Source organism: Ambystoma mexicanum, chromosome 7p (assembly GCF_040938575.1).
Source record: "Ambystoma mexicanum isolate Mex_15411 chromosome 7p, UKY_AmexF1_1, whole genome shotgun sequence".
In the NCBI taxonomy this organism is placed as follows: Eukaryota; Metazoa; Chordata; class Amphibia; order Caudata; family Ambystomatidae; genus Ambystoma; species Ambystoma mexicanum.
In genome coordinates this window covers 408,394,709-408,407,896 of record NC_090939.1, presented here as the reverse complement: position 1 = coordinate 408,407,896, position 13,188 = coordinate 408,394,709, and the positions used below count along the sequence as shown (strand labels likewise).

The following is a 13,188-nucleotide window of genomic DNA, read 5'->3' as shown; positions in this document are numbered from 1 at the left end:
TGATGAGGTGTGCTGCAGCGAGCTGAAAAGTATTCAGGGGTGCTAATGTAGCATCTGTGACTCTTGCGAGTAGGGTGTGGCCACCATCCATTGGGTTTGCAATCAGCTTATCTGTGAGTCTTATTGCAAGTGGCATTGCAATATGAAAACCTGAAAATGGCAAGTTTCAGAACTAGCAAAAACATGTATGTTAAGATTCAACAGGGAAACATCATGGTATAATGCATGTTGCAGACTGCATGGAATCAATCTATATGCATGCGACATGACTGGGAATTTGGACACCCATACTTTGGATACCGGCTGTGATGAATTGCCATCTGGCAAGGGTGTGAAAGCCCTGGATTTTTTGATTTGTATTAAATAATAAAAGGATGCAGGTAATTCCATCTCTGAAAGTTTAATCTGCTGATCAGATTCCCTTTTCATAAGCTCCATGTCAAAAGACTGGTGTGTGTCTGTGCCCTGCTGCATCTACCCTGATTTTCAACACTGCTCTACCAGTGACAAGAAACAGGTTCAAAGGTCACAGCTGCCCATTTGACAGCTGCAGTGACACCCCAAACTCTACAGTGCAGGCACTACATTTAGGTATGCACCCCTCTACCATAATTATGATGCTCATAAGTAGTGCAGGCTGCTGGCAGGGTACATTCCAAATACCAGCTAAGCCTGAGTTATGGTATGGTGCATGGCACTACTTATAATCATTACAGCCACATGCAATTTGATATCACTTATGTGTCATCTCCTGTGAGCCAAGCTCAGCTGTGGAAGGTGATTTGTATTATGGCCAAACAAGCTGAGCCTGCCAAAATGAAGGGACAGGAACCTGAATAGTCAGGTCTCTTCTTAGATTTCTTTCTGAGGGCAGGTAACACCCGCTGCCAAAGACAGCCGCACAGCAGGCAGCTGCCCTGGGCTTAGGCAACAAAGGAGCATGCCTATTCATAGGGAGTAACCTCACACCACGGTGATGCATTTCTAAAGGCCTATTTTCTTAGTTTCAAGGAAAGGGGTGGTTTTAGAGTGGCCAGGAGGAAGACTTCCACAATCTTATTTCTCTGCTTCTCTCTCCCCTTCCTGTCCCCTCCACTTCCCCTGGAGCAAAGCATTTTTGTGTTAGAAGGACAAAGTCCCCTGAATTCAAGAACAGGCATTGGACCACTGAGGTTAGTCAAATCACTTGCAGACTTGTACGTTAAAATAAGGGGTCTGCCACCACTTCTTTTAATCATCCTGAATCATCTTTGGATTGTCAATTGAGTAGATTTCAGTGGATACTGCTGGGAGAGCAGTCATGTCAAGAGTCCTCCAGTTGTGAGGTGAAGACAGTTGCTCCAAGGCAGAGATTAGCTCAATCCCCTAACCCTCCCCACGGTCTATTGGGGGTAACCTGCTGCAAGAATAAGACCTGCCTCTCTGCCAGCCACAACGGTACCCAAGTTTCAAACTGTATTGATGGACCCCTGCACTTGTGTGGCAGGTTCCCCTGTGTTTGTGAGCACAAGAACAAATGCCCACCTCGTCGCTGATTCCCAGGATTGGGCCTCACAGCACCTGAAAGCCAGAAAAGCAAGACTCCCTGTGTTTTTGCCATCAAATCATATTGAGCAGTGATTTGAGCATGTTCGACGCCATTCAAAAAAGCAGAACCCTCCGGAGTAGCCTTTCGCCTTTTTCATTCTTCGAAACTGCATTTCACTTGCTCAAACTAGTTTGCCATTTCACTGCACCAGCTGAAGCTCATCATTGCCTCGGCTCAAAACAAGAAGTACCGCTGCCAGCACATTAGCTCACACCACTTATGAATCACCACCTGATTTATTTCTGCCTCCACTGTAAGTCGAACAAACCTGGTGTCCACCAAACCGTGACCTTCAAGCTTCAGCATTGAACTGACATGCCTGGTTATCTGGTGCTAACTCACAGCCTCCAAACCTCCACTGTTGAACCAAATCTGGGGGCCATCCGATCTGCATCGCTAGGGTAGCGCTTAGAATCACAGCTACCTTCCACTTGGACTCTAGCTCGACAGCTGCTAATTGCTGGATTACCGTGCCTGCTGCATTCTCAAACAAAACAAGACCTTCAAACGGCACCCAGAATCCCAGCTCGATTTCGGTGAACTGCCAAGTCACCAGTAAATGAATTATTGACTGATATCTGCCCCCTTGGTCTGTGACGAATTGGATTCTGCCTCGCAGGAGTACAGGGATGAGTAGGGGTCAAATGGTCCACTCAGGCCTCCAAACATAACACAATGATACATTTAGAACAGGGACAGTCAGGAGATACACCTCCTTCTCCTTTTGCAGTAACTTGGGCCGAGGGAAGGGTATACTCTCAAGAGGGGTTTTAAGTTGAACCAGAAGTGACCCAAAAAACACAGTATTACAGTCCAAAATAAAGGGAATGTGCAAACAAGATTCTATACAAAATATAAACACTTTAATAAAACACACCATGTACAAGTAGAATGAAAAGAGATTGCTGTACAAAAACCCACCCCAAAGGAAAGAACAGAGAAGATGCCACAGACTGAAAAAGTAGCACTCTGAGCATAGTTCCAGGGCCGGGAGGTAATATACTGCCATAAAAAGCATGTTGGGTTGAAAGCAGGAGCGATTGCGACCGAATCAGTCTCTAGGGTCCTAGTGGACCATGGGGACAGTTCACTGTCACACCACCTGGATTCAGTTCTTGGTGAGCTGACGCATCAGATCCAATGTCGAGGGATGATGTGAGCTAATCAGATAGGATCGAGGATGCCTTGGAAGCAAGCAGACGTTGAGTAGGGTCGAATTGGTGCTCAATGCAGTTGACCACCCGCATTTCATTTGTGCAGGTTGGGGTGGTCCCAAGAATGCTTCACAGTTGGCCAGGCCGAGTTGGGCTTTAGACACTGGGAGAGGTTTGCGAGTGATGCACCAGTGCTTTGTTTCAGTGGGCGGTGGTCATGGTGATCGATGGTGCATTGAGGTGCAGTCAATGAGGTGGCAGTTCTCGGGCTAGCTGGACCGAGCTGTGGTTGTAACTCCAGTTAGAGTGAGCGAGTGACCATCTAGAGATTCAGTTCAAGGTCCAGTGTTCAGTAGATGATTCAGGCCTTGCAAGTCATGTGCTACACTAGGACACAATGCAGTGTCAAGCTGAGTTAGATGCAGTGGAAATAGTTCAGCTGGATGAAGGAACACAGACACCAGCACCAGTGCCTTCCCTATTGTTCAGGATGCTGTGAACACAGCACAACCAGTTTGGTGTAATAGAAGCAGGAGCTTAGTCTAGTCTGTCCCTCCGGTAGCTGTGAGGCCTTAACAAAGGACTCAAAGACAGGATGCTCCAGTTCAGGGTCTGGTCTTCTGACACAGAAGATCCATTGCAGAGTGCTTGGTCCTGGTCCACAGCACTGATCTCTCCCAATATTCCATGAGAGTGGTTAGGGGACAGATCTTTCTTCTGTTTTGGATGGCTCATCCTTCACCTCTGGTGGAGGGCTTTGGAAAGTGCAAATTGCCCAAAGGAAGTCCAGAGGAGAATGCTCGGAATGTCTCTCCGGCCTTAAAGGGTCCTTGAGGAACTGAGGGGATGCTGCAGAAGGAGTGTGAGACTCCTTCTTTTAAAGGCACAAGTCCTCAGGTGATTGGTCTAAAGCTAGCCTGCTTTAGGGAACCAATCCCTGCTCCTGGCTGGAGTGGATGTTGCCCTGTTGATCTTGCAGCCAAAGTGTTTTGTTCCAGCGGAAGTTGACTGGGGGGCAGAAAAAAGGGAAAGAGAGACAATGAGAAACAAGATGGTAGAAGGCTTCTTCCAGTACCCAAAGCACTCCTGCCTACTCTTCTCCCATCCCTTTCCCTCCTGACAACAAAGACCTTTGGATATGCAGCACCCTGGTGCGAGGTTACTCCTTCTGAAGGGGTGTGCTCCTTTGATACCTGGGCCCAGAACAGCTGCCTGCTGTATGGCTGCCTCTGGGGGAGAGGGTTACCAAACCTCACAAAGTGAATCAACGAGAGGCTGGATCCTCAAGGTTACTGCTGTGTGGTAGTATCAGCATGTCTGACCCGAATACACATTCCTTTCAACTGCATATGAAATATCAATTAGGATGTGGCATCCATGACCATAAGTATCACCATGCACTATGCTTAAACTCAGGCATAGCTTATTCTTAAGGATTATCCTGCCACCAGCATAGGGTGCTCATGATAATCATAGTTTGGGTACAGGGGACATATCCTAAATGCTGCTCCTGTGCTGCAGTGGATTTGTTTTTACTGTGGAGGTTGATTGGGCATCTTGTGACCATTTAACCTGCTCTGCACCATGAGCAGTACGGGTACTGCAGATTAGGCTACTGATGCAGCAGTACACATGTACACTATGCTTTTGAAATGGAGTTGCAACAAAGGGGGATCTGGTTAGCAGATTACCCTTTAGGAGAAGGAATCACCTTTATCATTATAAGCACTGATAAAAATGAAAAAGTCCAGGGCTTTGCACTCTTGCCAGATAGCAACTCCTCATGTGGTTCATCTTTGGGTCCTAGGGATTGGATAGATCACTTTTATCCCTCAAGTTCAAGACAAATACTGAACCTATTCTCTCTTTGCATATTCATTGTTTGTTCTACAGGAGTGGGTTTCTACAGTGTTTCCTTGTTCGTTATTATTGTATATGATGTGTTTGATTAAAGTATATCGTTATTATAGAACCCTAATTGGACATTACTTTATTTTGGACTGTTCTTGTGCGCTGTTTGGGTTGCTACTGAACCACTTGCACACACCTCTTGTGGGTATACCCTTCCCTCAGCCCACGTTACCACAAAAAGCAAAGAAGGTTATTTCTTAACTGTGCCTGTTTTGCCTTTATCATTGTGCTGGCTCTAAATTTGCAGAAGTGTGAGGACTGAGTGGTCACTATTGCCTCTACTCGCCCCTGGACTCCTGCAAGGCAGAAGTCAATTCATCATACTGGTGGGCAGCGGTTGGGATTTGGAACAGACTGTGTGTACACTCTAGTTAGCCAAAATAAGAGTGTACATCTAACATAAGTTTCACTTAAAGGTTTTTTTTTATTGCTGCCGTGTGGCTCACACTGGGCATAGTGAACTACCTGAAAAGGTCTCCCACATGGCAGTGAGATTAGAAAGACTGAACTTCTGAAAAGCCTGAAAACATTGTTAGGTAATGGGGGAATTTCATGTATGTGTGAAACTTACAAGACAAGACCTCCAGTGGGGAGGCACACTAGCACAGCCTGGGCCAAACATCCCCAAGGATGCAGTCCAACCATGTGAAATAGGGAATACATCTTTTGAGGAATTTATACATCAGCCATTGGAGTCAGAGTGTAGATGGACTGTAGGTAACAACACTGGCACAACTCTGAGCATATCTAACATGGACGCATGTGAGAATATGCTTGAGAATTGTGAGATGGAGTTACTCCAGCGTTTAGGGGACATGAGTGACACCAAGGCTGGGGCAGCCGGGAAGGATGCCGTTAGTTAAGAAAACACTTGAGTCAAAAGGGTAAGGTCTATGCACCCAAATCAGAAGCAACTGATTATGATAAACACAAGGATGGAAAGGACAAAGTTTCTGATCCTCCATCCAAGAAATATCATAAAAAATTCTAAGCAAAGTCACAGGCCTGTGGTACGTCAACACCCACCAGAAAGCAGAGTGTGGGCAATTTTAGGACTGAGGCCTCCAGACCATCCTCAGCCAGGGGTTGTTTTCAGTGTAGAGATTTGACACATAGCGGGTCGGATCCTGCCTGCAATGGGAAACCTAAGCATGCCCCAGTGACTGTGTGTCCCCTGAAAAGGAGACAACATTCATTGTGATGAAGTCCCACTAGGTCAGGGAGTGGCCGGAGGTTTGCTCATCCTGAGTGGGTAGGGTACTGGGTCCTTTGAGAGGGCCCCAGTTGCCACCAAGACTTAGATATTTCTGGATTTTGTCTCTATAAATGGGGAAAGGTCTCCCACCTTAAGTGACACTTCTGATAGTGCCATAGCTGGCAGGTGACTGGTGAAGGCAGGGCAGTACTCCCAAATACCAAACATGCAGGTAAGAGGGTTAGATTGTCTGAATTACTGTCCATTAGAAACAGTAGGGATTACTTGGAGGAGTAAATCCTCCCTGCACCATGTTGCAGTCAATAAATGCATTCCAGTAGGGATTCTGTTGGGTAATAGCCTCCCTGACCCACAGATAGTCGTGGCAGTTACTGGAGTGAGGCTCTGGTAGTAGCACAGGAGGATGCATTTGAGAGCTATTGACATGAGTCTACCAGAGAGTTCAAGAGAACAGTGGTCCTAGAAGCTCCCTTTCCCCTCCTGAAGTCCTCTGAGGCAACTATCCTTGTGAGAGAGGCCCTACAGGCCACTGAGGTGACTAATGTGTTAGCATTGGTTTCTGCGAAGTTAGGGTCGCCTTCTGGAATCAGATCTGAAGGGTCTGCTGGAACTGATTGGGTTTTGCTCAGTAAAAAAAATAGGATTTACAGATGCACACCTTGTGTACTACCAAAAGACAATTTTAAGTCTAATACAGTCAGTCAATACTAATTTAGAGTGCAAATCTGCATCTAAACAACTATTGGATATACACCAAACTTATCTGCATTAGATACAGTGCAACCACAGTCTCTATACAATTAAGATCCAGGTAAATCTGCTCTACAATATTTACTGATAGAGGCGGTTGACATGTTGGGCGGTGCCTTTGAATGTGTCTAGTCTTTTGCATTTACTGGACAATCAAGCTATAGGGAAACTATATCAGGACTAGACATAGGTGCTATTTGCAATACGGAGGGCCTTTGGCTATATGGAAGGTGGACAAAGGATTGGAATAGATGAATTGTTGTTCTGATTTACTGTCCAGTATGATAAATGTGATTGCTAGATACAAATGTTTGCATTTAATCAATGTACTTATAGACATTTTCTGTATTTCAACAGATTATTTTTTTGCTCCTGAAGAAGTGGTCGGTACCTCGAACGTGTAGAGCTCACAACATTGAGTCTGGAATCCTGTCTTTTCTACTGTATTATCCACAGGAGACAGTTGTCTCAAAAGGTTTTTGGTTTGAACTATTGTACATTGGACTGTGTACAGTGACTATTGCTTATGTTAAGTACAACGTTCCTTTTGTACGATATTCCTTGAAATCTAAAGTACTTTTTGTTTGTTCAAGTAAAAACAACTTTTTTTGAAAATCATCCTTAAACTTCATTTGACTGATTATTTTAACTTTGATGGTGTGCAGGGGACGGAAGTGTCTCCAATATAGACACTTTTTTAGTTCGTGGGTTTTGCTCATTTGCAGTCCCAGGTCAGGATGTGTGATGCCTTGACTAGTTGGGCTGTTCCACTCTAACCGGTCTGTTGAGGCAGACCATGGAGTATCTACAGGGCAGAAGTCCTGTACTACTCCAACAAAGGGAACAGGTGCAGGGCAAATGCCCTGGCCTGCTCCAAAAACAGGAGGCTCCTCCGCTGGGGAGGGCAAGAAACTGTTCTTCCCGCTAGCTTCCAATGCAGGCTTGAAGTCTGCAGAGGTTCCTACACTTGTGAGAGATGACTCAGTGGACACTCAGGGCAATGGAGTTAGCCCATGATTCATTGTTCTCAGGGTTGCCTACGGGCATAGATGAAATACCTGAGATGGCAGATAGGGAACACTCAGACCTGAAGGGTATGCCAGAGCTGGAGGCGTTATCTTGAGCTGGAGGCCTAGGTTAGGTTGACAGTTGAGGGACTGTCCCACTCCATAAGACTGTTGAGGCAGACAGAAGGGCAGGTGCAGGGCAGAGGCAGCGGTTCTGAACCTCTCCTGAAAGGCAAACAGGAGTTTGGACTGAGTGTGTTCTTGTGTCTCAGTGCTTCACTTTTCTTACTGCTGCTACAGTGCTACGCAGTCTTTCTCCCATATCTACTGCTGGAAGCAGCCCTTTGAGAACCTGAGTGAACTCTGCTTTTATAAAAACATCACTCCTTAGCGGAGCGTCACGGAGTGTGGACTGACTGTGTCCTCGTGTTCTGTGGCTCAGTGCGAGCAGGCGTCCAGCAGTTGACAACCAGCTAAGGGGTGGATGCCTGCACTAGTGCACCTTAATCTACAAAAGTAAGTTCTTTGTTGATTGCTGCCTCATCTCACTGTGCCTTTAATTGCGAGAGGAAGAGGAGCCTGATGAGCTACGTGCCAGGTGTAATGCGCTGTGTTTGTTTTTTTTTGGTTTTTTTCTGCAGCCCGTCATAAACACTGAAGTAGGGCGTTAGGGGATTTTGGGGTGTTTGCTGGGGTGAGCCCTGGCCACCCATGGTGCACCTATTTGTTGAAGATACCATCTGACTCCAGCTATCCAGAGAGCACCTGGACAAGACTTCAAGGGAGAATGCATGCTCCAGCTATGCATGAGAACTCTGTGCCACTGCTGCCTTTATCCCCAACCAGGATGCTTAATCTAAACTCTGTGCCATCACCAATTCACACTCCCCGACCTGCAACTCCGCCTGAGACTACGGGGTCGATACTACATTTGCCAGATCCAAAAACACAGGTTAGCATATCCCCAATATTAGGGAACCACCAGGTTAACGTGGACTTGTTAAAGGTCCCACCAAAGGAGACAGTTCAAACGGACTCGACCGAAATCTCTATCAACATAGAGCTGTTTGAGGGAAACTCTGAATGGGAAGTTCAAGTCGATGGCTGGTAGGGTGGACAGAGAATTGCCACGGAGGGCGACCCTCAGAAGGTAACTATGGAAACACTACCTGACAATGCAGGCTACTGAATGTATCCACCTTTACACGTAAGAGGAGCATAGACCTGGATGAAATTGAAAGGAAAAACCTCAGGCCCAAAGTGAAAGCTCTCCGAATCCGCCCATTGGCAGGGACCAACTTCAACTTATAAGTTCAGCGATAGCAGTCCAGTTGAAGGCAGATTTGGCCCTCCTGACTGAGAAAATATATGTGCAAAGGAGACAAAGTCTCTCTGCCATTATGGATAGACTGGATGCCATAAGGGACGAACATAGCTCTTTTGGGGTCTCGACCTTAAGCGCAACTGGTACAAAAACAGGGCCTGTTGGCAGTCTTCCTAGAAACATGGGAAACCATATTGGAAGGGAGATCAGTGTGGCCCTGTATAGACAAAGCACTTCATTAAAACCTAGAAGTGTTAATGCAATATAACCACCATCATTGGGGTGAGATCACGTGAGGGGAGATGTACTCCCAAGGGCCCCCCAAGTCTAGACATAGCTCAAAGTCAACTGATTCAAGCAGGTCAAATGAACATAATGAAACTGGGAGTAGGCCCCGACAAAGTGGTTCAACTTTTAAAGAAGACCTAGGGCCTCATTACTTGGTAACGAAAGGGATGGCTCCTACTGTGGATGAATGAGGGCTAATATACACTAGGGAACAAATGGGGGGTTCCAACCACAGATCTATTTGTAGACACTACTCTTATGTTGTGGTGTCTGAGTGCTTATGTGTAAATTATTTGTAATAACAAGCTTCAATTAGTAAGCCTAGTATCTTAATGAATATGCAATCTCATCACTTAGTATAGCAAATAAGGCACAAATCACCTTAATCGTGTGAAAAAATTAATAAGGTTCAATTTATTGGTTGTACAAATTGTACTTCTTTTATATGGAAACAGAAATCATACACATTATCCCACTCTCCAGGAGGATGCCCACGGTGAGTTTGCCCCCAGGTGGCCCCACAACTGCCTAAAACACTGTAAAAGTGTTTCAAATGGCTTTGTTAGCGCGCTCAATGCTCGAGTCCCCTTCCTCCTTCCCCCTTCCTTCCCCAGCCCAATCCTGCCTAACAACCCTCCCCGGCACCCTGATTGGTCTCCTGGACCAAAAAAAAAGAAGGAAACAAACCCAGCGGGCGTGGCGTCCTCAACACCACCATCACTCTCCAGGAGGATGCCCATGGTGAGTTTGCCCCCAGATGGCCCCACAACTGCCTAAAACACTGTAAAAGTGTTTCAAATGGCTTTGTTAGCGCGCTCGGCGCTCGAGTCCCTTTCCTCCTTCCCCCCTCCTTCCCCAGCCCAATCCCGCCTCCCAACTCTACCCAGCACCCTGATTGGTCTCCTGGACCAAAAAAAAAGAAGGGAACAAACCCAGCGAGCGTGGCATCCTCACCACCACCATCACTCTCCAGGAGGATGCCCACGGTGAGTTTTCCCACGGATGGCCCCACAACTGCCTAAAACACTGTAAAAGTGTTTCAAATGGCTTTGTTCGTGCGGTCGGCGCTCGAGTCCCCTTCCTCCTTCCCCCCTCCTTCCCCAGCCGAGTCCTGCCTCCCAACCCTCCCCAGCACCCTGATTGGTCTCCTGGACCAAAAAAAAGAAGGAATCAAACCCAGCGAGCGTGGCGTCCTCACCACCACCATCACTCTCCAGGAGGATGCCCACGGTGAGTTTGCTCCCAGATGGCCCCACAACTGCATAAAACACTGTAAAAGTGTTTCAAATGGCTTTGTTAGCGCGCTTGGTGCTGGAGTGCCCTTCCTCCTTTCCACCTCCTTCCCCAGCCCAATCCCGCCTCCCAACCCTCCCCGGCACCCTGATTGGTCTCCTAGCCACATATCATACACCCTCCCAGGGCAGCCCCTGTGGCTAAGGGCCCAAGGCCAAGGGCGGCTCCGACATTAGCGGCTCCAAGATGTGTCTGCAGGTGTCAGCAGGGGAAGCCACCAGACACCGACAAAACTGTAAGTGCTGGCATGGGTGGGGGGTAGAGCAATTACTCTACTCCAGAAAGCTCCTGCCACTCTAACTTACCTTACAATGGCCTAGACTGCTACAGACTTACACCATGCATTATTAGAGAGATCTGTGACAATCAGCCTAAACCTATTCATGGCTGGACTGCAAACACTGCCTGCAGTATAATTTAACTAGTACCATACCCCGAGAAAACCACAAAGTTTAGCCTGCGTCGCATCTGGATAGAAATGTAATTGTTAGCATTTACCACCCTAGTATGGAGTTCTGAACTTTAGAAGTGCATTTAAAAGATTAATCTAGAAGTGTGCCAAATAGCCTCTTTGTGAATAGTTGAATTTAGAAGTGTCCCCAATAGCCTCTTTGTGAAAATGTGAATTTAGAAGTGTTCCCAATAGCCTCTTTGTGAAAAGTTGAATTTAGAAGTGTTCCCAATAGCCTCTTTGTGAAAATACGAATTTAGAAGTGTGCCCAATAGCCTCTCTGTGATTGTACAAGTGTGCCCAACAGCCTAGCTGAATCTAGACAAGTGCCCAGTAGCCGCTCTGTGGATTTAGAAGTGTGCCCAACAGCCTCTCTGTGAAAAGTTGAACTTAGAAGTGCATCTAGAAGATGATTTTAGAAGTGTGCCCAATAGCATTTTGTGAAAAGGTGCATTTAGAAGTGTACCCTATACCCCCGCTGTGAATCTAGAAGTGTACCCAACAGCCTCTTTGTGAAAAGTTGAATTTAGAAGTGTCCCCAATAGCCTCTTTCTGAAATGCTGAATTTAGAAGTGTCCCCAATAGCCTCTTTGTGAAAAGTTGAATTTAGAAGTGTCCCCAGTAGCCTCTTTGTGAAAAGTTTTATTCAGAAGTGTCCCCAATAGCCTCTTTGTGAAATGCTGAATTCAGAAGTGTCCCCAATAGCCTCTTTGTGAAACGTTGAATTTAGAAGCGTCCCCAATAGCCTCTTTGTGAAAAGTTTTATTCAGAAGTGTCCCCAATAGCCTCTTTGTGAAATGCTGAATTTAGAAGTGTCCCCAATAGCCTCTTTGTGTAAAGTTGAATTCAGAAGTGCTCCCAATAGCCTCTTTGTGAAAAGTTGAATTTAGAAGTGCATTTAGAAGATGAATTTAGAAGTGTGCCCAATAGCCTCACTGTGAAAGCGGAATTTTAAAGTGCACCCAATAGCCTCGCTGTGAATCTAGAAGTGTGCCAAATAGCCTCTTTGAGAAAAGATAGATTTAGAAGTGTGCCCAATAGCCTATCTGTGAAAAGTGGAATTTAGAAGTGCATTTAGAAGTTGAATTTAGAAATGTGTCCAATAGCCTCGCTGTGAATCTTGAAGTGTGCCCAATAGCCTCGCTGTGAAAGTTGAATTCTGAAGTGTCCCGAATAGCCTCTTTGTGAAATGCTGAATTTAGAAGTGTCCCCAATAGCCTCTTTGTGAAAAGTTTAATTTAGAAGTGCATTTAGAAGCTGAATCTAGAAGTGTCCCCAATAGCCTCTTTGGGAAAAGATACATTTAGAAGAGTGCTCAATAGCCTCTCCGTAAAAAGATTAATTTAGAAGTTGAATTTAGAAGTGTGCCCAATAGCCTCTGTGTGAAAAGTTGAATTTAGAAGTGCATTTAGAAGATTAATTTAGAAGTGTACCCAATAGCCTCTCTGTGAAAAGTTGAATTTAGAAGCGCATTTAGAAGTTGAATTTAGAAGTGTGCCCAATAGCCTAGCCTCTTTGTGAAAAGCTGAATTTAAAAGTGTACCCAATAGCCTCGATGTGAATCTAGAAGGCGCCCAATAGGCTATCTGTGAAAAGTGGAATTTAGAAGCGCATTTAGAAGTTGAATTTAGAAATGTGCCCAATAGCCTCGCTGTGAATCTAGAAGTGTGCCCTATAACCTCTCTGTGAACGTTGAATTTTGAAGGGTCCCCAGTAGCCGCCTTGTGAAAAGTGGAATTTAATGTGTACCCAATAGCCTCGCTGTGAATCTAGAAATGTGCCCAATAGCCTCTGTTAAAGTTGAATTTAGAAGTGCATTTAGAAGCTGAATTCAGAAATGTGCCCAATATCCTCTCTGTGATTCTAGAAGTATGCCCAACACCCTTGCTGAATCTAGAAGGGTGACCAGTAGCAGCTCTGTGAATCTAGAAGTGTGCCCAATAGCCTCTCTGTGAAAAGTTGAATTTAGAAGTGTCCTCAATAGCCTCCTTGTGAAAAGTGGAATTTTTAAAGTGTACCCAATAGCCTTGCTGTGAATTTAGAAGTGTGCCAATAGCCTCTCTGTGATTATAGAAGTATGCCCAACAGCCTCGCTGAATCTAGAAGGGTGCTCAGTGCCCAGTAGCCGCTCTGTGAATTTAGAAGTGTGCCCAAATAGCCTCTCTGTGAATTAAGAAGTACGCTCAATAACCTCCCTGTGAAAGTT

At 45.8% G+C, this 13,188-nt stretch overlaps 1 long non-coding RNA gene across 1 annotated transcript in view; it reads left to right on the top strand.

Annotated features, from left to right (window-relative positions):
• LOC138526580 (uncharacterized) overlaps positions 1-7,176 on the top strand; it is a 330,805-nt gene extending 323,629 nt beyond the window's left edge. Inside the window, exon 4 of the long non-coding RNA XR_011283633.1 lies at positions 6,977-7,176. This is a non-coding gene — a long non-coding RNA (uncharacterized lncRNA). The remainder of the gene's footprint in view (positions 1-6,976) is intronic.
• The last annotated feature ends 6,012 nt before the right edge of the window (positions 7,177-13,188 follow it).